We start from the raw sequence: 21,697 nt of genomic DNA on the forward strand, positions 1-21,697 counted from the left end.
TTCTGGATACTTTATTAAGGAAATTTTATTTCCGATTTTTATCACTCGATAAACATTACATTTTATTATATCACATTTTATCACATTAACAACACGATACAAATAACACAAGGAAAACACTTTTCTAAAGTATGCAGTTCATGACAACACAGCTTGATTAAAGAGTTTGTGAGAGCTAACCTAAGACTGAGCCAAATATTAATCTCAGTTTCAAGTAAACATGAACTGAACATCCCAGAAGTTTAGTGCCTTTAATTTCCTTGAGGGAAGTTTGCTGACATCGCGTATTATCTTGTTTATTGTTCTGACTGCATGTCTGAGGCCTTTTTATCGGAGTAGCTTCAACCACAATACCACAGTATGTTTACATCACGTCACCAATAGATAATTTGGCTGCCTTGTTTTGGCATTTCAAATTTCATTCCACTCGGTCTAGAATTGCACTTACATAGACTCACAAAATATTTTAAATTTTTACAACATGGTTCGACCACGCACCAGGAATAAAAGAAACTTTAAGATTTGTTTCTTTTTATATGGCAAAACAAAAAAACCGTTTCATAGATATCTTGGATATCAGTTTACTTAGATTTTTTCACCAAAACCTGCATGAAAAATAGAAAAATTACAGTACTGTCTACAATTACACATTATCGTATCGCTGTTTAAAACAGCAAAGCTTATAAATAAATTATTGATTGAAGACATCGTCATTTGAAGCAGCCTTTTGTCTCAACTACCAATAGTTTTTTGTCTATTAATAAAAGTCAAGAGCAAGAAATTCAGAAATGGGTGTCTTTTTTTACCCTAATGAGGTTTGGCAGAAAGTTGTTGGCCAGTTTACAGATAGAAATACACATCTACCATGCTTGTTTTGACTGAACTTTTCCATCCACAGTATGTCATATAAACTCCACGGTACATAAAAGTATGTCTCTTTCAGGCAGGACAACTAGTTATTTTGTAACAAAGACACAGTACCGCGTTCTATTCTACACTGAGAAAAAATATTACTCATAGCATACTACCTTATTTTGAAAAAAAAATCATCCAGAAGTGTCAAGCTTTTACCATTTGAACAAGATTTAGAATTCGTTCCAAGAATTTATATTGATCATGGCTCATTAGTTCCTTTGAAGCATAACAAATTATTTCATTAGTGCAAAAATCAAACTTTGTAAAAAAAAATTTGTCTACACCAATGCAAATCTGCATAATGTTTACAAATTTAAGTGCACATATGATTCATAGAGCAAACGTAAGCATCTTTGATCTAGTACACTGAATCCCACAGTCACTGTCATGCAGAGCATTCTATTAACTGCATTAGTGTTAAGAAACTCAAATGGTTCATTAAAATTCAGGAATGGGCATTGATTTCTTTTAAAAGGATGACAATTCAAAGTGACAACTCCAGAAAATACACTTTAGCATACATTTTGTTTTGGGTTTATCACCAAAAATGTTTTCCCCCAAATCATACACATGGATAAAGTGATGTATATTAATGTCTTGGAATGTGTGTTTAACTGGTGCTCATTTTAACGTTCAAATATCATTAAAGTCTATAAATGTTTAGAAAAGACCTCAGTTCCATGATAAAAAAAAGAGATCTTCTGAGAAGAACGCTCGAGTTATAGCTAATGTTGGATAAATCATGCACAAGAGGTCAAAGGTCACGGCTCACATGCCTTCCATGAACTGGCGCTGCAGGAGACGAAGGCGGGAGTCGATCTCGTCCCATTCCAGGTAGCCGGTCTCAAGATGGCGACTGCTGCTGCTGGTGACCTCAAAGGCGCCCCGCCCATGAATAACACGCCGGTTGTCAAAGGTCATGATGTCGCCTGGGAAAAAAGACACAAACTGCAAATGAAAAGCTGCTTATTTCTTTGGCCTCTCCCACCGCATGCTCAATCCAAACCCAGAACTACTAATTGTTCGGATTGCTACTTTTGGAGGCTTAAGGTGGCCAAAGATGCGTACCCAAGCTGGCAATATTCTTCATCAAAATTAACTGCTTTCTGTGCACCTCTTCTGCAGAACAATTATTTCAGATCAACTCAGAAATTTTACTGTCTTTCATGTCTCTCATCTTTGAGCACACAAGCGATGCTAATTTCCACTTTTGTTTGAATCTTCGGGGGGAGGGGGGAGGCAAACGTAAACGGTGAGCTGACCTTCTTTCAGTTTGTAGGAAAAGACGTTATTAGGGTGGTGGTACATGTTGCTGAATTTCTTGAGGGCCTGGTAGAGTTTCTGCGTTTGCTTGACGGGGAAACGCATCATCGGCATGCGGCCGTGGTCACTCAGATAGATGTGATCAGGGCTGCCGCTTCTGTCCAGGCTACATAACGAGGCAAAAATAAATCGACATGGAACATTTACGACATGGTTCGTCAAAATCGGGTGCCTTGGGAGCAATGTCAAACAGTTGTAAAATACCCCCATCAGCAGCACTGCAGCACGGTGACCACCGATTCCTACTAACTTCAAAGTTGAAGAAAAATCAACCCTGTCGTCCTCTATCCAGTTTTGACGTATCCCATCATAGTCACTTATCCTCTTTCCAGGTTTTAATTCACATCAACTTCTTGCCTTTGAGGCCATATCTTCGGGGAGGGGGGGGCACTGCTTCAAAAACTGTTCTTTGTTTCTTGTCACATTTTCTGCCCCATACGGATTAGTTTTTTTTTCAACAGTGGGTTTTGTACTTGTAGTAAGGTCCCATGTCTTTTCAGCTTGAACAGTCTAACTTGGCTGGCAGACTTTCCTAGACCTGAAAATAGTATCGTGCTTTTTAACATGTGCTCATTCTCCTATAAATGTATATGACGGTTTTAAGAATCGGTTGCTAACAAACCAAGACAAGACTTTTATAAGTCTTATCTGTCTGCTACATGTATGTTTACCGCTGTTTGCTATTATTTGTAGTTATTGTCTCCTCGCACTGCGGAGGCTGAGGGGAGAGAGGTGTGTTTCACGGTCTTTTGTTGCGTATCCGTTGTTGGCTTAGTGGCAAAGGTATGTGCGTTCATTCCAAATGGATTTGTTTTTGTTAGCCATTCATATAAATGATAAAAACCCCGGGGTGTGGCGCCCGGCTGTTCAACACAGATGATGTTGTTACCTTATATTGCTCAATAACTGCCTATAAAAGACGCTAAGACAGCCTAAACTTGCTACACAATGGCAACATTTCAGTCAGGGTCAAGATAGCACCCAGGCGCTCCACATATTCTGCATTTTACATTGGTCCTGCATGTAAGTTTGGTATTTACATGTATTTTCTTCAAACTCTAAAAAACTGCAGCTCTTCTCTTTTTCCGGTGCGTGTGTTTTCTGTGAATGTGGCCAAATTATATTTTGGTGGGTCCTATTTTTTGGTGAAGAACATTGCCTCTCATTGGGATTGATTTCAGTATTATAAAACTGAAATTCACTGACCTGTGCACTCAATGCGAGGGTCAGTTGGACCATGGTTGGATGTTGTTGGAACTAGCCCAGGTTGGACCTCTCCATTCCAATGTAATGAAGACGTCGTCCAACCTGAGGTATGTTACACTCTGCATTAACGGCAGGAAGCAAGTAAATGTGGTATTTGACAGTTTGGTACTTCCAAATTTTCTTGGTAAAAATTTAATTTTGTTCCAAAGTAAAAGAGCCACCAGCAGTAAGCAGTTGAATAAGCTAAACATTAGATTTTACTTTCACTTGTTGAAATGATTACGTATATATATTATTTTCCTCTTGAACCCAAATCTCACTGGTACAATTCTTGAGGAGTTTCATCACAGATTATCATGCCCACTATGCCAAGCACTTGTGTGCATACCACATTGTGTAATGCAGGCAGGAACAGTGGACGGCATTGTGTAATCACTAATTGAGGATTCCTAAGCGGTGGAGACACTTTATCTCAATGTGGACAAACTTGCAGAGTCTTTGCGCACGCCTCACTAACGACACTTAACTTATCATTCATATTTCTCCTGTGTTATAATGAAGAGGTTCTTGTGCAGGTGGATATGTCCGTAGTAGTGTTGTACTGAACATTCTTGCTTAGCAGGCAATGCTAGAAGAGCATTACCCAATCTTGTAGCAGCATTTGCCCCAGCTTTAGACGTGTTATATAGCGTGGCACTTCATTATGCCAAGTACTGCACTAAGGTGAGGTTGTGGATCATGGCTGCCCTGGTTTTGTCTTGACATGGTTGAGAACACCTTGCTGTAATGCCCAACTGGTAGCTACAGGCGAGTTCCCCTGGGTTGGGTCACTGTAGGCTGGAGCGAGTTACCTCAATTTGCAGTAAGCTACCCAGTCTCACTCTCTGTAAGCATCAATGTGCCACGCCTCTCCAATAACCTTACAGTGGTATGTCACTTCACTTGCACTGTACTTATTTTGTAAAACTCACACCTGCACTCAACAGTTTCAAGCAGAAGTTATAGTCAGCTAATTAACCACCACACACCTGCAACTTAAAATATCCAACAGTGGAGGTTGTTGCCGTATTTAGAAGAAGAAGAAGTACATTAGGCATTAGGTAACGATACAAATTTGTATGGTACCTACAGATTGATAAAAATCAACAGCAGAAGTCCCAATATGGGCAAAGAGTGGCATAACGATGTATGAAAAGAATAATACCGACATCCTTCTTTTGTTCACCCATGGTCGTTAGCACGTGCGACAGTACTGACTGAAAAATAAGCATGAATTGCTTGTGAGGCGAGAACAGTACTCCAAGCAACAGATCCAGCTGTAGCTCTTAAAGCAAGGTTTTGATACAGCCCAATCACGAGTACATGTGCGCCGTAAGGACAAGGCAGTTGGGGCAATCAATACAATTACCTTGTTATAACAGGATCCCTGTATACCAGAATTGGAAGCCCAAGAATACAAAGATTTGGGGCAAAACATTTTTCTTGTTACGAGAAGGATGTATTAACAGTGGACTTCTTATCAGGGTGTCGTTGATCGTACCTTATGGTTGGGTGCCTGGAGTGCTGGTGGAATCGCCCAAACACGTCCTCCCCAATGTCATGGAATTCAAGCAGAATGTTGGACAGCAGATGGAATGCCTCGGGATCCTCGGCTTTTAGGTCGAGGGCCACCTTGAAGCCATCGGTGAACCAGTTCTCGCCACCCGGACCCTCGGCCTGCTCAATGCAGTGGATCATCTGGGCCTAGAGGGCGCAACGATGGACAAGTTTTAGACAGGATGTTGGGAGGGCGTGTTCATGTGCATGTATGCACGTACCGTGGCTGGTAGTACATTGTGGAGAAGATTTTTCAGTTGTTGGGTAACGTTGACCCGATTGAGTGGATTTTGCTATATCCCCAGTGAGGTCTTGGCATATCCCTGAGGCGTACAATGTGCACGTGGTCCCCACAACCACAATATGAGAATGAGTGCAGGGGTTGGGTGCAGATTAGCTGAGTGAAATGGCCAAATGGAAACAGAACCTGGTTGGAGAATGCTCAAGTCTTTGAGCAAAGTGTAAGTTGTACTCAACAAATCTATATTTCAGGCAGCTACGCGGGTGCCAAAGTGTGCACCACGGATACTGTGTCTACAGAAAACGAGACCACTTTTTCTTACTTAGCCACGACATGCATGCACACACAACACGTATGAGCTGCACACGTGGCAGCAAGTGCGGTATGATAAATTTTCATCTTGATGTGCACAATCTTCACATAAGGGAGTGAGGGTGCAGAGGCCAATCTCTCTTCATTACAGCTGAGGGGAGGTTATGACTTTGGCAAAAAACACCCAAGCTTTGAAACAAAATTCAATATATCAGGCTTACTCCTGGTGGTCTTTGCAGAAATGCCAAGTCAGTGTGCATGGGGAATGCTTTACCGGTGAAGGCTATGTTGGTCGCATTGTACTTCACCAACACGTGTGAAGTTTGGCTGAAAAAAAATGCATTCAACCTCTTGATTCGTAGTTGTGTTTATCTTAATAAGTGTGAAATACTGTGAAAGTTTTTGTCAGTCCACAACACTCCTTGTAAATGTGATTTTTGCTTGCCACATATATTTTTTGCCCACAAATTTTGCACCCTTGTCTCTGTCAGACACACATCAACTACTCACAAGGCCTTACAGAGAATGTTCCGAGAGCAAGAATTCAAAATGTAGGAGGAATTTTCAGTGCTTTTAACATTTTCTCTAGTGATCTGCTGCTGATAGGTGCTGCAGTAAACAGAAGCATGTTCTGAAGGAAAGGGAGCCGAGGAATGGGACGTCTGAGACCAGACGCGCCAAGTTGAATCTTCATGGCCTCTTTCCCCCAGTAATTCCAACGAGAACCCAATCCCTTTGTTTTGATATGACTAAGTAACATTGGGCTATCTTTGTCCTTGCTTCAGCACATATTAATTCTTTTACAGATGCATCAGTTCACGGGATCAGTCACTGATGTGAAAGTCTTTGGTGATATTTACCCATAGTAAGTTGATCTCAAAAACAGCACTCTGTCGCCAAGCCGTTTGACCTGACCTTCCATCCTAGAGCTGCCCCGAATCATGCATATCCCGGTCAACTGCAACCAAATGGACAGATAGTCAATCATGGCACACTGTGACCAATCTTGATCAGTAACTGCATTACTGCACGAGTCAAATCTCGTGGCTTGTCAACTAGTATGTCTCTCTTATTACACACACATGTATCTTGTATGTTTCACTAAAATCGTACTGAAAATCCTTGACATATCCAATCAAGCCCATTTGGACAAGGGACATGACCGATTCCACGTAAATCAATGCACCATTTCAGCATGCAAGAGTTCATTGGACAAAATTCCCAACTCTGAAACTATTCCATGTTTCCCAATATTTTTACCATGCCAACAGCCAGAGTCGTAGACTCAAGTCACTCGACTTGGACTCGAGTCAAACTCGAGTCTCTGTTTTTGTGACTCGTGACTTGACTTGTACCGATGCCCACAAAAACACACCCAAAACCTGCCAAGTCCTTGTCACACTTTGAAAACTGAACACCATTCGGCAACATCTACAAAGATGTTGTTGCATTAACAGAAATGTTTGGCTAAGTTCATGCGTACGTGTAACAGTAAACAGTACTTGTGTGTGATGTTTGAGCAAGCATTCTGAACATTTTTGGAACATTTTGGGGTCTTTTGCTACGACTGCTTCTTGACCCAGATTGGCATTCAGTGACTTCTCTCTGTGCCACTTACAGACCACCTGCTTCTGTACTGTTTTAAACGTTTGCATAATCGCCAACCTTCATTTCCATCAGCCACTCATAGACTGCCTCGTCGCTGGACATCAGGTCCTCAAAATTGAAGATGCGCAGTGTGCCACTGTCCATCAGGGTGGTGTCCCAGTGCTGGAGCTGGAGTCAAAGGTCACATCGGGTGCAGAGTTCTCAAAGCGGTACTGTCGCAACCAATCTAGAGATAACAGAATGCAAAGACATCACTCCAATGTTACAACAGTTGAACAATTCTTGTCCATTCGCCGTTTGCCCGGCATGATTAATTTCTCCTGTCCAACGGCCCATGATCTTGAAATGTTAAAAGTACTGAAGCATGGAGGAAGTGACGTCATCACTGAGGCGCAAAATTATGAATGTCCCATCAGATATGGCAACAGTTAACCTTAGTCGTTATAATCCCTAGCAAGAGCATCCTAGACAAGGAAGTCATGTCACCCTAGCATTTTGTACAATGACATGGGGTGAATGTACTATGACTAAGGCTATTTTGGAACCCTAGGGCAGCGTGCAATTCGGCACACACACAAGACTAAAGTTTGTTCTGCAATAGCCATTATGCTTTTTTTTATTCAGTGACCTCTGAACTTTTGGAGTAAAGGCTAAGTGTGTTGTGCTACAGTTTCCTGACCCGATGGATACTCCCCGGAATGACCGTCAGGCCAGGTCAGACGCAGGGACTTCCCATCATCGCTAGGCAGGGCGTAGATGGGTATCATCTCCACGTCCAGGCTGGTGAAACTGAAGGTGCGGGAGTTGGAGGGATGGCTTGTAGCACTGCTTGCATAGGCAGTTGTCGCGCAGCCACATGTAGGGGTAGGCCTGTGACTCCCCATCGCGCCACACCACCTGCAGGCAGTGGTTTTCCAGCATGTGCGAGGCGGACTGGATGCTGTAGCCTGCGTCCGCCTTCCGGTGATTCAGCTCGGTGATGAAGCGGTAGAGGTGGGGGCGCTTCATCACCTTGGGATCCGCCTTGGCATCTCGGGCCGAGGACTCGGTCATTTCGTCGGCAACACCAACCGATTTGTTGTGCAACAGCTCTGTACCGAGGGCATCTGTCTGACAACTTCTTCCAAAAAGCACACCTAATGGTGTGGCACTCCTGCTGAGGGAAGTGAACATCAAAAAAAAACAAACGTTAAATATAATCATTCTTGGATATCACTCAACGATAAACAGTTATGTCCTCTGAACGATGTTATATTGTGATAAATTTTCAGAGACATTGACATTTCTGAAATACTATCAAACCATGATCCGATGACCCATTTCTATCCAGCCAGTAAACTGTCTACGGAATTTTAGTTCACTCCAATCATTAACCAACTTATCACATTCTGTCTATGGAAGTAACAGTGGTTTGATGCTACAATCCTAAGTCCTCCTAAATCTCCCAGAACCTAGTCCTGGATTTTAAAGTATGTAAGAGAATTACGCTTAAAGTAGCATGGGAAATAAAATGATTAGGTTGAATTTGAAATTATTTCGTGTGGAAGTTTTAATAACAAAAATAGAAAGAAAATTCAGGCCGAAATTCATTTTTCCATAGGCCTAGTAAGATTTTCCGAGACCTATGCTGATATCTTTGCGTTTGGTAAAGTTTTCATTCATCTAACAGTAATAACATGTTCAAAGCTTGCAGTTTTAGCACCTTATTTGTTGTTAAGATCTAAGAAACAAATTTAACACAAAAAATCGAAAGGATGTCGGTATGGAGTAAAGGAAGTAGAGAATTTTTTTATTTACTCATCTTTGTCATACCCTTGGAGCCCAGATTGATCCTTTCCCAAGCCCATCAGGCACGAGCAGTTTGCTGGACACACACGGTGACAATTTCTGACCGGCAATCAAAACCCGTCTAGCGACAGCAGATGTCGCAAGTCTGAGGAGAGAACTCACACCGCGAGCACCGGACAAGGCCATGGTTCAGCACGCTGAGATAAACCTTCAACTTTAGAAAGATCTGTCAAATAATCAAACATAAAGCAAGACCCCTAAACTATGAACACTAACAGCGTATAGATTCAACAAATCCTGTCAGGAACAGGAACAGCAAATAAACGTTCCTTGATCTAATTCAGCCAATGATCCAGGGCCCTTTTCCAATACTCGACTTGGGCTCCGTCGGAGGCTTCGTTCCCAAAACCAATCCCCGATTGCGGGCCTGAAGCGTTTAAATTAAATTGGATTACTGTAATTTCTGGCTGTCTTGCATCTTATTTGATGTTTTGTAGCACTATTAGACTAATTACTGCGCTTACAGCTTCAAAGTCAGCTAGTTAATAAAACAGGTGCAGCCTAAGACGGAGCCGAAGTTGGGTATTGGAAAACGGCCCACATGACTAGGCTTAGACCATACCAGTAGACAGGACCTGACGTATTTGTCATAGGCTACATCCGCGACGACCGGGCCCTGTTTACGGGCCGGTCTTCACTTACAACCCTGAACCGCGTACAAATGGCGTTCTTTTAATTACGCAGTACTGTCGTAGACTGGCGCGTAATTTCCAGCCGTAGCAGAATGACTCGGGCACGGCCTAATTTGAAGTTGAAGAGAACGAAAAGAGAATTTTAATATCAAACATTGTTGAGGTCGTTTATAGTTAATTTTTAGGTGTACTTCGCTGCCTACCTCGAGTTTTTATATTTCATGTTTTTTAAATTTTTCTCTCTCTGAAATAAAAAATTCCAGAAAAAAACTCGTGAAAATGAGAAGAAAATTATCCCAATGGTCATAAAACAAAGAGGCCATAATCTTCCTGGGCGCACTACCCATCAGGCGGCGCTTTTGCTCAAGGATTTTGTGCTGATATCTATGGACGCGTATTCAGCGAAGTGCTTATTGCGCCGCTAAAAAAACATTTCCCGCGCTGCTAACAAATCTCATAGCGCTTCAAAACAACTCTCATCAGGGAGGGGCCGTCCATGAAGTGCGTACGTACGAAGGGGGAGGGGTCACGGTTCACGCCACTGCGTACCGTACGCAAACCGAAAATTTGCCTTCAATGAATCTTCATCATAGCAATACACTTTCTCATACAAAAAAGGCACTGGGGTTATTTTTTTGTTTTTATTCGACAACATTTTTTTTGCTGCCAAGTAGAATTCTCCAGGGCCGTTAATAAAGAAATACTGACATAGAAGCCTGTTATTACTTGGGTCATTTATTTAAGAATTTTGAAGCGATTTGCGAATAAAAGTACGACAGCAGATGTACATGTACAATGTACCGTGACATTTAATGATGCTAAAGCAAGGTACGCCTACCCTGAGAAGTCAAAAGATACCTGGAATGCGTGGGGGGGAGTGGGTTATCGTAACAGTTCTTTCCTCGCTTCGGCATGCACCAGTGTTCGAGTCCCGGCTTGGCCCAGGCTTTAAGTGCATTCGATTTCCAGTCCATACTCGCTCTCGCAGCCTGGTTTCCTCTGGGTTCTCCTGTTCCTCCTGCCTCTGATACTACCATCCGTAATGTGATGCTGGTTGATAAAGGTTATGAATAAACGTATAAATATTGGAGCAAATGGCCAAAGTAGCTGAAAGCGCCATTAAAAGAATACATCTTTGTTGAATGCGTATACGCACATTGAATTTGAAAGGGGTGCAGGGGGAGACGGGGTCGGAAAAGTTGGCATGTCGTACGGCCCCTCACGTACGTATGGACGATCCCCTCACCGCGCAGTGAAACTCTCACGGCGCAGTGTAACAGCGAAACAACACTTACAGCACTGGCCTGAATAGTACACCATAGCATAGATGCTGCAATTCAAGTGTAACACCTACGTGTACGTAATCACATCGCATGTTTGCAATAAGGACTTGTTACATGTCGGTTTTAGCATGTTTTGTCGCGTACAAACACATGTACTTACATGCAAAGCGAGAAAGTTTTACAATCCAGCTGATCGAGGAATAAAAATCAAAGCGGTCTGTTGAATGTTGTATGTAACTACCGCCAGTGTTCGGCATTCGTTGCACGCAGGGATAATAATGTTGGGCAGAATAGCCTAGAATCTGCACAATATCGCCCAGTCGCTCTGCGCGATTTGTTGATTTTTAGAAAAGTCCGTCACAACCTTGAATACGAAAGAAAAGTAAGTTTAGTTTTAGTTTCAGTTTTAGTTTCAGTTTCAGTTTTAGGTTTAGGCTTTAGGTTTTAGGTTTAGTTTCAGTTTTAGGTTTAGGCTTTAGGTTTTAGGTTTAGTTTCAGTTTTAGGTTTAGGCTTTAGGTTTTAGGTTTAGTTTCAGTTTTAGGTTTAGGCTTTAGGTTTTAGGTTTAGTTTCAGTTTTAGTTTTAGTGCACAAAACATCGAAACCAACCGGTGGTGCAAAAGGCAAACAGGCCCACTAACTGGGGACCCTTGAATACACAAAAACAACAACATATGTACGAACCAAATAAAAGAAAAAAGTCATAAAAAGCGCAAAAAATTAAAGGTTAGGCCTACAGATTATCAACCGACTGCATATTGCACAGAATATCAAAATATATACTAGGCCTAAGATTGGCTGAGGGCAGCATTATCGAAAAACGTGCACTAAGATTGACGCGATCGCGTATATCGACAGATCGTGCCCCTGCCAAGCATATAGCCCGGTGGGCGTGACTTTCCCCAGGGTGGGCTGTCGGTGTACCGACGAACTTTAAAAGAGGGCAGTTCGATGTCGCCACCTCAAGGTTTACGTTACAATGTATGGTTTTGATGCCTAGTCTCCTGGCAACTTCCGAGACAAGCCATTTAGTCTACATGCCGTTTTTCCGCCACAAGCATGCTGGATCAGCCTTATTGGCCAGAAATTCTAAATAGTGAATTGTTATGAGCGCATATCCCCTTGCCTATTTTTATTGACATCAACTTGAAAAATAATTACAGACGTGAATATATTATGGGGTGCCTGGGTTGTGGGGTGAGTGGTTGGAAAGGGGATTTTTTAAGGGGTTGGTCTCTCGTCCCCTGAAGCATTTGCGCCTCCGCCATGCAGACCATGCGCCATGGATATAATGATTGATAGGCTGGTATAAAACAAATCACTTGCCTCTTAACGTCATATGAATTAAATGGCGGGAGTGATATTTTTGTGGAATATATACCTGTATTGTGGAATACATCTTGAAACATGTATTCCATGTTGAATCTGAAAACGTAATTAAAGTGAAATGAAGGGCTTCCTCACTGGCAGTTTCAGTTTGACATAGGCTTAATTACAGAAATACAGAGAAGATACTGCGCTATAATTACCCGCCTTGAGCAGAAGCACCCCCTCATCGGCTGAAAAGAAGTCATGTTGGTCGGAAGTCAGTGTTCTATGGTTTTTATTTTGTTGGTAGCAATGTGACCACAACGCATGCACTTCATAGTCGTTTGTGAGCCAGTGAAGGGTACAGTCCACTAATTCAAGCCCCATTGAAAACAGTGTAAAATCAGCACTGTTCAGGGCCCAATAACATGCACGCTAACATCCCTAATCTTTCATTTTCTTTTCAATTTTATGTGGGTTAACCAATTACATTTTTAATTATTCCCACAAAACAAAATCACCCCCCAAAAAGGGATTTTTCCGAAGCCTGATTGCAGCCATTTTTCAAGTGGCAACCCTCAACTTTCTCGGGCACTGAGGACCATTTTCAACCGTACTTTTTAGCCATTCTGCTCTATGAAAGCTCAAAGACCCAGGGAGTTGACCCTGGCAAAGATTTACACAATCTCACCATTTTGGGGACCAAACAGTCTCTCTTTTCAACAGAAGCTTTAGGGGCACTAATTTACTTTTGCGGGGGGGTTGTTTTGTGGGAAAAATTAACAGTTTAATCGGTTAACCCACAAAACAATGAAAAGAAACTGAAAGATTTGGGATCAGACATTGAATTAATTTGTGTTTCAGAAATCATGGCATTCTACATTTGGCATGTAGATATGCATGTAATTGGACCCTGAACAATGCTGATTTGACACTGTTTTCAATGGGGCTTGAATTAGTGGACTGCACCCGACACCGCAGCACAGAGATGGTAGTCGGAACGTAGAACGTTTTTATAAAGCATAAATCATTTTAGTATAAGTTAAGTTAAGCATTTTTTAGCATTCATAAATTGACCTCATTGTGACGCATGTTATTCTACAAGATCTCCTTTTTAATCAAGAGACCCTGAGTCCGTTTGCTGCAAACAGTACCGCTTGTGTAATGCGTGAACCGTCAGCATTCAATCACAAAAGGTTTTCAGTCATGAATACTGTGGCGGTTTCTCCTCCGTAGTCAGTGAACCCGGCTCATCGGGCCACTCAGCCCAGTCGCAGCGCCGCTCGCGAGTGATTTGGCCAGGGCCTGGATCCGTTTGGGTGGAAGTACACCGCCCGTTACACCAAGGACAAGGGACGCTGAACGAAATGGCACGCCCGGTAAAGATATGTGTTATACCATCCACTTCTAGCGGGTTTATTCACTTCCACTCACTTCCTCAATGCGTGAGGTACCCTAACAAACTAATGTTAAACATTTACAAACGGCAAGGAGGGGGCATGAGGACCCATTGCGTACCCCTCGCCCTGCCGAGATATCCTGTCACAAACTTAAATAAAGGTACAGTAGCCTACTGGTCCATGTACTCACATGAATTAGTTTGTCCCGCCAGTATCCAATCCTTATGCACAATCCAAGATGAACTAATGGTTCAGTCACAATCGTCTTCACATTAACTAAATCCCGGAACCAAAGTTGTGTCAGTCGATCCAATCTGAACTCCTCGGCAGCTCGGCTTAGAATGACTAATTTTCCCAAATCTACCATTATTTAATTCCCTCCCCGGGCCCTGTTTTCCACAGTCATGAGAACACCATCTTAGCACAATACCCATTTCAACCTTTCTTCCACTTACTAATTTTTATCATACTCCGGATATTGTCAAACTCTCCCCCCTTTTTCCATCATGGCAGTCTTATTAGTTCAGTTTCCCACTTTCCACAACATAATTTACTCACTGAAAACACGTTGTCAAATCCCCTGACAGTTACACCAATACCCCTTTGTTCCATACCCCTGACTGGACATAAGTTGACGGTCCCTCGGTTTCCAAACTCCCGGACCCCCGGTCTAACCCGAAACCTAATTAAGCGCATCACTGGTCAACCCCACTGCCATTTCTCTGGAGTTTAAAAGGTCACCGGACATTTGCGTTACAATACCAACAGGACACACGATGGCGTCCATCGCAATTGTCTCCGTGCTGTAATGGCGATGTTGCTTTGGTTGTTCCGCAAAAGGAATATTTAGTCTTGGGTTTGTAAGAGCTTAAAAGAAGTCTAGAATACCTCTAGTGGTAAGTGCCATATCGACACAATACCTGTTGTAGATTCTACGGAGCTTGCTTTAGCAAAGGCCGCCACACATAACTGCAGTCACGTACAACATACGACAGTATAAATGGACGGTCATGCCAGTTCTGATACAGGGACTTATCTGCGAAAGATATCCTGTAGGCTGTAAGGGCGTGCGTGATGGGTTCGTCATAATCACAACACTCTTGTTTACCATCTTGTTTTCAAGATCGGCAAAGTAAACCTGCCCCAACTAGTTTTCTTAGCTCAGGAGACGTTTCTGCAAACAACATGAGGTCGGCCTAAGTCTATTGTGGACTTTTTTCTACAAGCACGTTTTCTTATTCCTCCATGCTACATGTACGAGCCAAGGCCTGTAGTATAACCCTTATGCTGGGGTTGTACCGTCGAACCACAGAGCAAGGATCCATGGTCAAACAGGATTAAACCAGTTGGGTTATGTAGTCTACACACAGCTAGAAAATGTCAACAAACTGAATGAATAAGGAGTTATTGGGCCCATACCTACTGCTTTGCAACCAGCCATAAATATTGTAGTCCAGGTGTGTGTAGCCGATATTGCAATCATTTTTGTATTGTCCAAGTACATTTAGGCTGATTGCAAACACAGCAGTTGAATTTACAGGCTTATTGAGGACATGCCAAGCCCAGGGGCCTATACTGTCAACCACGTCGGTTCGTCTTCGTGAGGCTGTAACAACTTATTTTCAACTTCGGGAGCGCTGAACTTAGGTGACAGAATTTTCACTTGGTGACTATTCATCACCTTTATAAACACTTGGACATGATCTGCTGATGTCAAACATGGCGACAGTATCGCCCTTATGTCCAAACGAGTTTCACCAGATCACGTCCAGGTGTTTAAAAAGGTTACAGGTAAGGTCCAAGTTACTTGGACTATATTTCGGTATTGTAAGTAGACTTGTCATTCCGTGTGTTGCGTTTACAGAGACTAAAGAGGTAAGTTTAAGCACAATGCTATGATATACTCTATGTTTTAAAGCCTGGTACCCTAGCCCTGCTTAGCTTATAATTTTGTGCAGTGTTTATCCGGGACCAGAGAAATCTATTTTCAAGGATGGATTTGCGCCGGGGAGATGTCAATTAATTTTGGATTGTTCCATTAAAATGGATATATCCATCCTTGGAAATAGTTATTAGCGTTACCCGCTGCTACATCTGACTCGAACCAGCCAGCCGAGACCGACAAGCTCGGTGGTGGTTGAGTGGTTAAGACGTCTGTCCTAGTAAGCAGGATGTCGTGGGTTCGAGTCCCACCTGAGTACGCTTGTGGGTTTTTTGTGGGTTTTTTCACAAGCCTTCGGGGGCAAACACCGAGCATACAGTGGTGCAGTACACGTTGGGCAGGGCAAAATTAATCAGAGAAATCCTTTTTTGTAGTGGTTCCTGTAGGATGCAATCTTTCAAGGTCAACTTTGGACCAGGTATTGTCTGTGTACTCCTCGTGCGCTAGCCATGCATATCTCCATGGCTCAACTTGTTAATTTTCTTCATAATGAAGAGGTAGATAGAAAAAAAAGAATGTATTTTAACAAGTTTGCCTAGTACCTCTACACAAGGATAATGGGAAAGCATTAAGTTTATAAATGACCCTTTCCCGTAATTGCCATGTAAGATGAAAATATCTTGTCCGATTTTTGCAAATTTGATATCAAAGTTGGGCAAGACTTAAAAAAAATCATAAAAGGGCAATTTGATATTTGCACCAGTTTTGCAGGAGAGGCAACGTTTCCACAGGGGAGGGGTGTGCAAATTAACCCCCGTTGATGGATCGGTCTCTTAACATTTAAAGCTGATCTTTAAGCTACCAATCTTTGGAGGATCGAGGACTGTTAGGGTTAATAGCTGACATACCTGATGGTCTCACAACTGCCCCACCCCACCCCCCTTGAAAATCGTTTCGCTTGTGTTGTCCAGTTGACTTGTAGTGGGACCGGGTTGACCTGGGACTCCGGCCACGTTCGTTTCGTACTGAGCTGACCTGCATCCGACACAGCACAGTGTCCACGCCCTCATCGTCATGAATTTAACTCATCATTTCTAAGTAAGTGGCTGGAATAAGTGAATTTACCCAACATTCCTAGTTTCCACAGTTTGGATCTGTAGTTTAACCGCTTCCACTGCGACCATAACAAAAGAAACACAGTTCACTAACAACGAGCGTCCATTGTTATTGCTCCGTGCTTCTTTGGTTTGATGTTCATAGTGTCCTCCTCCACCATATTTTACTGGCTTCACTTTCAAATGTACATGTACAGTGTACGTTTGGGTTGAACGCTATGCCTTGGTTCGGCATGGGGAGCTTGAACCTTGTACTCAATGGCACTGATATCTTGGGCTGAAGAAGCCAAACGCCAGAGGCCAGAACTGATTACAATGGTTTATACCACAAGCACCTTTGCTCTGCCAATTTTGCTCTTTTTTGTGGAAGTGTTGCTACTTTTTCCCGTATCTGCTGTTTTCAATTAGGCCATTCTCCACTTTGCCAACCGTTGCTCTGTCCTTGCTCCTGTTCAATACTGGTGATTCATAAGAGTGCGCCTCCAAGAGATTGCAACTCTTTGGCCAATCATAACGCGCGAAATTTGTCGACCTTTTCCAAACGCGCATTGGGTCGACAGATTTCGCGCATTGTGATTGGCCAACGTGCTGCAAACTCTTGGAGGCGCACTCTTGTGAATCGCTCGTATTCACAGATTATACAGGGATATCTGCAACTATAGCGTACCTTCACAGTCATGTCGGCCTAGGGTTCCGGCAGTTGACCGGAAAAAAGTTTGCATGGACTTTGTTGATTATGATCCCTCGAGGTGCCTTCGTAATTATTCGCCTTCGTCGAAGTTTCATAAATTGCAAAGTAAACGCCTGTTAATCTTTGAACACTTCAGAATTCGATTTTTTGAAACTCTGACAAATATTTGAATGTTGAAACTCGCCTAGCAGTTTTTGCACACTATAATATGCATAGTGTGGAGATGTTTCGGGTGCGGTAATCTGTTATTGAGCGCTGGTCGACATTTTGCGTGCGTCTTAAGTTACATAAAGATTATCACAGAGTACAATGGAACACTGTTGTAACAAGTTCCTTGTTGTAATAGATACTTTATATTCTCAGCATACCAAAAACAGAGACCTAGGACCAAAAATTATTTTTGCTATAAGCAAGTACAATGTATTTGCATGATCAGTGCTCTTCTTTTCTGTGTTCAAGTGTACTTTACAGTTAAGTAACATCACGGGCGTGTGTTTACGGCACGAATGCATTTTCAAGTATTAGTTGATGATCAAATATTGGCTATTCACAGCTATTGGAAACAGCCTTAAAGTAAACAGTGAATGTTGATTTTTACACAGTACACATAGATGCTATGAGGCAATGTGTCATTAACCTTCGGATGCTGTAATTTACCTGCCACTGGGAGTGGAAATTGTTTTTGGCAAGGCTAACAGTGCTTTCGATATCGAAATCGCCCAGCATTGAAATGTAATCCGTTATCTATTCTTATCGTAGCATCAACTCACCGTAAGTACACAAAAAAGTTCGGAGAACAATAATGGAGGTTGATAGAAATCAATAGATGTTACCGACCTTTTGCATACAGCACCCATGAGCATTCCCAGCGCACAAGAATTACGTGTACGAATAAAGCTTGGTCAAACTACATCAGGCACTGTTTGTGCACAAAATGCGCGGCGGAACGATGGCGGTGCTTCAGGAGGGTAATGTGATGCTGTGCGGTTATGGTCAACATAACTTTTTTTTCTCATGGGATGATGGCTAAGCCGGGCCTCGGCCTCTCTCCCGAAAACAAGCCAAAAATAAACAGAAAATGCTAGAATATCGTTTCCGGAAATAACTGACCATTTTCTTGTCAACTAATCCACTCGAAAGCGATGATGTTAACCTGTTTTTGTGTGTGTTCGTTTTTACACCTATTGTCTACGGTCTCGCGTTAGCAATATTTTCACTTTGCATCGGTCCAATCGTGATTGTTTGTATTCATTCAACAGAAACGTCAGCACTCTGCTTCTCACTTTGGTTCAGATCTGCCCCGAAGAAGAATTAGGTCACTCATGTCACATCGTCTGTCACGCGATTTGGGTTCAATGCGTCTGCATATCCAACGAACACAAATCATGGCTTTCTTGGAGATTTTTCCGATGAAATCTGGGGAAAATAAGCAACAAATTAGTTGTTCAATTTTTTAAACCACTTTTGCCAATGAGTAACATTTCGGACGGTCCCAATTTCGAGATAGTGAAGGTTCATATACAAAGCCTGATAGGCTAGATAGACTGTCATAAAGTTCTTACTAGGCCTATATTGGCTTAAAGTTAAGCATTATAAAGTACAACTTGAGAAACTTTCTGAAACTAAAAAAAGTGCGACTCACGTTTTCTTCAGTTCCTTCTTCCAAACTTGAAGTTGATCTCCGGTAATTCACTGTTGCGTACACTTCAACCATTATTCTTTCCAAATTTATCAATTCCAAGTGTAGAATTCACTTTTTCTTCAAAATCTGACGACTGAAGCACAAAAACCTCAACCAGTTTTGAAAAACTTCATTTGAAAGTACACGCAACGGAATTCGCAACGCTCGTAATTTACCCTCCTGAAAATACACATATGCGGTACGCGTTTTGGACGCGATGTCCTATCCAGTTTATATAATGGAGATCAATATATCGACAAGAATATAACATCAAATCAGTGCTCTGAAATATGTGATTGCCGAGCTTTCGGTAACTGAGTACCTTCTTCAGGGCAAGCAGATTCAGTTCTGAATAAACGTGGAAAAGTCCACGTTCATTCCCCTACTCTCAGTTTCTTCGAATGCGTAGGATTTGTAGTAGCGATGCGGAGTTCTCTGCGAGTGGGAAGGAAATGCTAGGTTTCTTTCATCAGCGCGGTTACCCTCCGGTTATCACAGACGCTGCCTCCAACGCCGTATCTTCAATCCCGCGCGGGGGCCAAGCAACGTGATTGCGTCCCCCTCGTACTCACATACCACCCTTGAAACATCCCGGTACATAATATTCTTATCAAAAATTTCCGTACACTCGGAAATGATGCGGCCACAGCTTCCATTTTCGCCAAACCCCCGATTTGCGCGTTCAGGCGCGATCGTTCCGTCGGGGACATGGTTGTGCGTTCCCTGTTGAATTCCGTCTCGCCGTCAAAAGAGGGCAGCACTTCCCCTTGTCAGCGCCCCAGTTGTAACACCTGCCCCTACATAGTTAACAGCCCGTCGGTCGTCGGCCCCCGCGGTAGCTACAGAATACGCGGGGGTCATATATGCATTACTAGTAATGTGGTTTATTGCATTTCATGTCGTCGCTGTGGTAAACTGTACATCGGAGAGACCAAGCGTCGCCTTGGTGACCGCTTCGCGAAACACTTGAGCAGTGTGCGCCAACAAACACCTGGTCTCACTGTTGCGCAGCACTTTTGCGTGCCGCCACATACTCTCGGTGACGTAAGCGTCTGCATCCTGCGGAAAGCGTCATCTGATGTGCCGCGTAAGGAACTGGAGCAGCGCGTCATTTTCGAACTTGGAACGCTGCATCCAGGGGGATGATTGTGGATTTTTCCGCGTTCATTCAGAACTGAATCTGCTTGCCCTAAAGAAGGTACTTAGTTACCGAAAGCTCTGCAATCACATATTTCAGAGCACTGATTTGATGTCATATTCTTGTCGATATTCTAATCACGGCGCTACGCAGCCCTTCCATATTTCCCTAATGGAGATCAATGGTGGCACTGCACTCACACGCACATTCTTCAGCTTGACGCGCGCACATTTTGCAAATCAAGACACCGTTGGTCGAAGAGGCGTGTAAGGCGCGCGTACCACCTGTCCACGAGCGTTGTGCCACCGCAGTAATGGCTTCCAATTCCGGTTTTCAAATTACACCACAGGAAACATCGAGTACATGATACTTCTAGTCCTGTGCTCGCAAGAAACGTTGGAAGAAATTCAGGTCTCGAAGCCACTTTTGTAAAGGACGTGTAGGCCTATACAATTATGTCCATTGGCAAAACCCTGTTCAGGGTGTGGGAACGTACCCACCGAAAAGGATTTGCATTCGATGAAAGTGGTCAGAATGTCACTGTTAACAAATCAACATTTGTTGATTTCAACAGACCGTAATTGGCAGTGTACAGCCTATACGGTCCAGGAGAGGAGAAAGCTTACTACATGTAATACATTTTGTACAGTGCTATCTCCTTTCGAGTTCCTAGAGCTTGCCACTACCGTCTATTTTTCATCCAACCATGTAAAATACCTTCACATCAGCTTCTCGTTTGCTTAAAGCTACTAGTAGTATACCGGCCATGTCGTATAGTTTCACATCACAATTTGTCAGTAAAAATTTAACGAAGTTCGTTATTATCCATCTTTCCAAACTGTTCGTTGCCCACACACATACCTGTTTTACATACAAAGTATGGACATTCCTTTGTTCTCCTGTGGTGAAGGAAACGCGAGGAAAATGCTCCTTTTTCTCCAACTAGGATAACTCCTTCGAGCTGGATTTTTGATGATGATTTCCTGGACTGTCCCTCTTCATTTTGCCACGATAACCTTGACCCCAAAATGCATCTGAAACTGTTTTCAGAGAGGGGAAAACATTGTGTGGACGCGTGCGAGTCCGCACATAGCCATCATACCCTACTTAATGTGGACTTCTTTTGTGCAAAGGTCCACATTATGTATGCCACGCCTGCTTACGCACGTACGGGCCCACTTGTGCAGCTTATATGAAAGCCGTTGTTGGGCACACCCGAACAATTGTTACACCTGCGATTTTGCGCTGGAATGTACAGCACACAAAATTCATCTATCGGTCATTGTGCCTACATTGTATGTTGCCTTAGAATTAATGTGGATGGGTTTACAGAGACATTATGTTGGAAACAGCAATGTCGTGCCTTGATGCTGATCCTTGGCCTCAAGGCTCAATCTTCCACCATGCAAAATCACAGTCCATTCAGTCTCGATCTCATCTTATTTTGCCCAAAAAGTGCACGTTACAGTTATGTAGGCCTACACGTACTTACCCCCAATGACTTAAAGAGCGCGTCTGT

At 42.9% G+C, this 21,697-nt stretch overlaps 1 protein-coding gene, 1 long non-coding RNA gene and 1 pseudogene across 11 annotated transcripts in view; 1 reads left to right on the top strand and 2 right to left on the bottom strand.

The window, feature by feature from the left end:
• On the bottom strand, positions 1–8,386 carry LOC110977463 (gamma-butyrobetaine dioxygenase-like; annotated as a pseudogene). Its single transcript, XR_015427319.1, has 7 exons — positions 7,881–8,386; positions 7,259–7,427; positions 6,454–6,551; positions 5,815–5,920; positions 4,985–5,187; positions 2,178–2,344; positions 1–1,844 (listed from the first exon to the last, which is right to left on the bottom strand). The product of XR_015427319.1 is annotated as a gamma-butyrobetaine dioxygenase-like (transcript).
• LOC110977490 (gamma-butyrobetaine dioxygenase-like) overlaps positions 3,196–21,697 on the top strand; it is a 25,571-nt gene continuing 7,069 nt past the window's right edge. Inside the window, exons 1-2 of one of the 9 annotated variants that reach the window (XM_022231686.2) lie at positions 14,392–14,567; positions 16,525–16,651. The gene's annotated coding sequence lies outside the window, so the exon portion shown is untranslated. The other 8 variants (XM_022231680.2, XM_022231684.2, XM_087143858.1 and 5 more) reach the window with 8 other exon arrangements.
• LOC147797067 (uncharacterized) lies at positions 18,122–19,516 on the bottom strand. Its single transcript, XR_015427320.1, has 3 exons — positions 19,363–19,516; positions 19,002–19,134; positions 18,122–18,775 (listed from the first exon to the last, which is right to left on the bottom strand). It is a non-coding gene; the product is annotated as an uncharacterized LOC147797067 (long non-coding RNA).

This window comes from Acanthaster planci, linkage group LG12 (genome assembly GCF_054643075.1).
Source record: "Acanthaster planci isolate LZ-2023a linkage group LG12, COTS_SCS, whole genome shotgun sequence".
Lineage (NCBI taxonomy): Eukaryota > Metazoa > Echinodermata > Asteroidea > Valvatida > Acanthasteridae > Acanthaster > Acanthaster planci.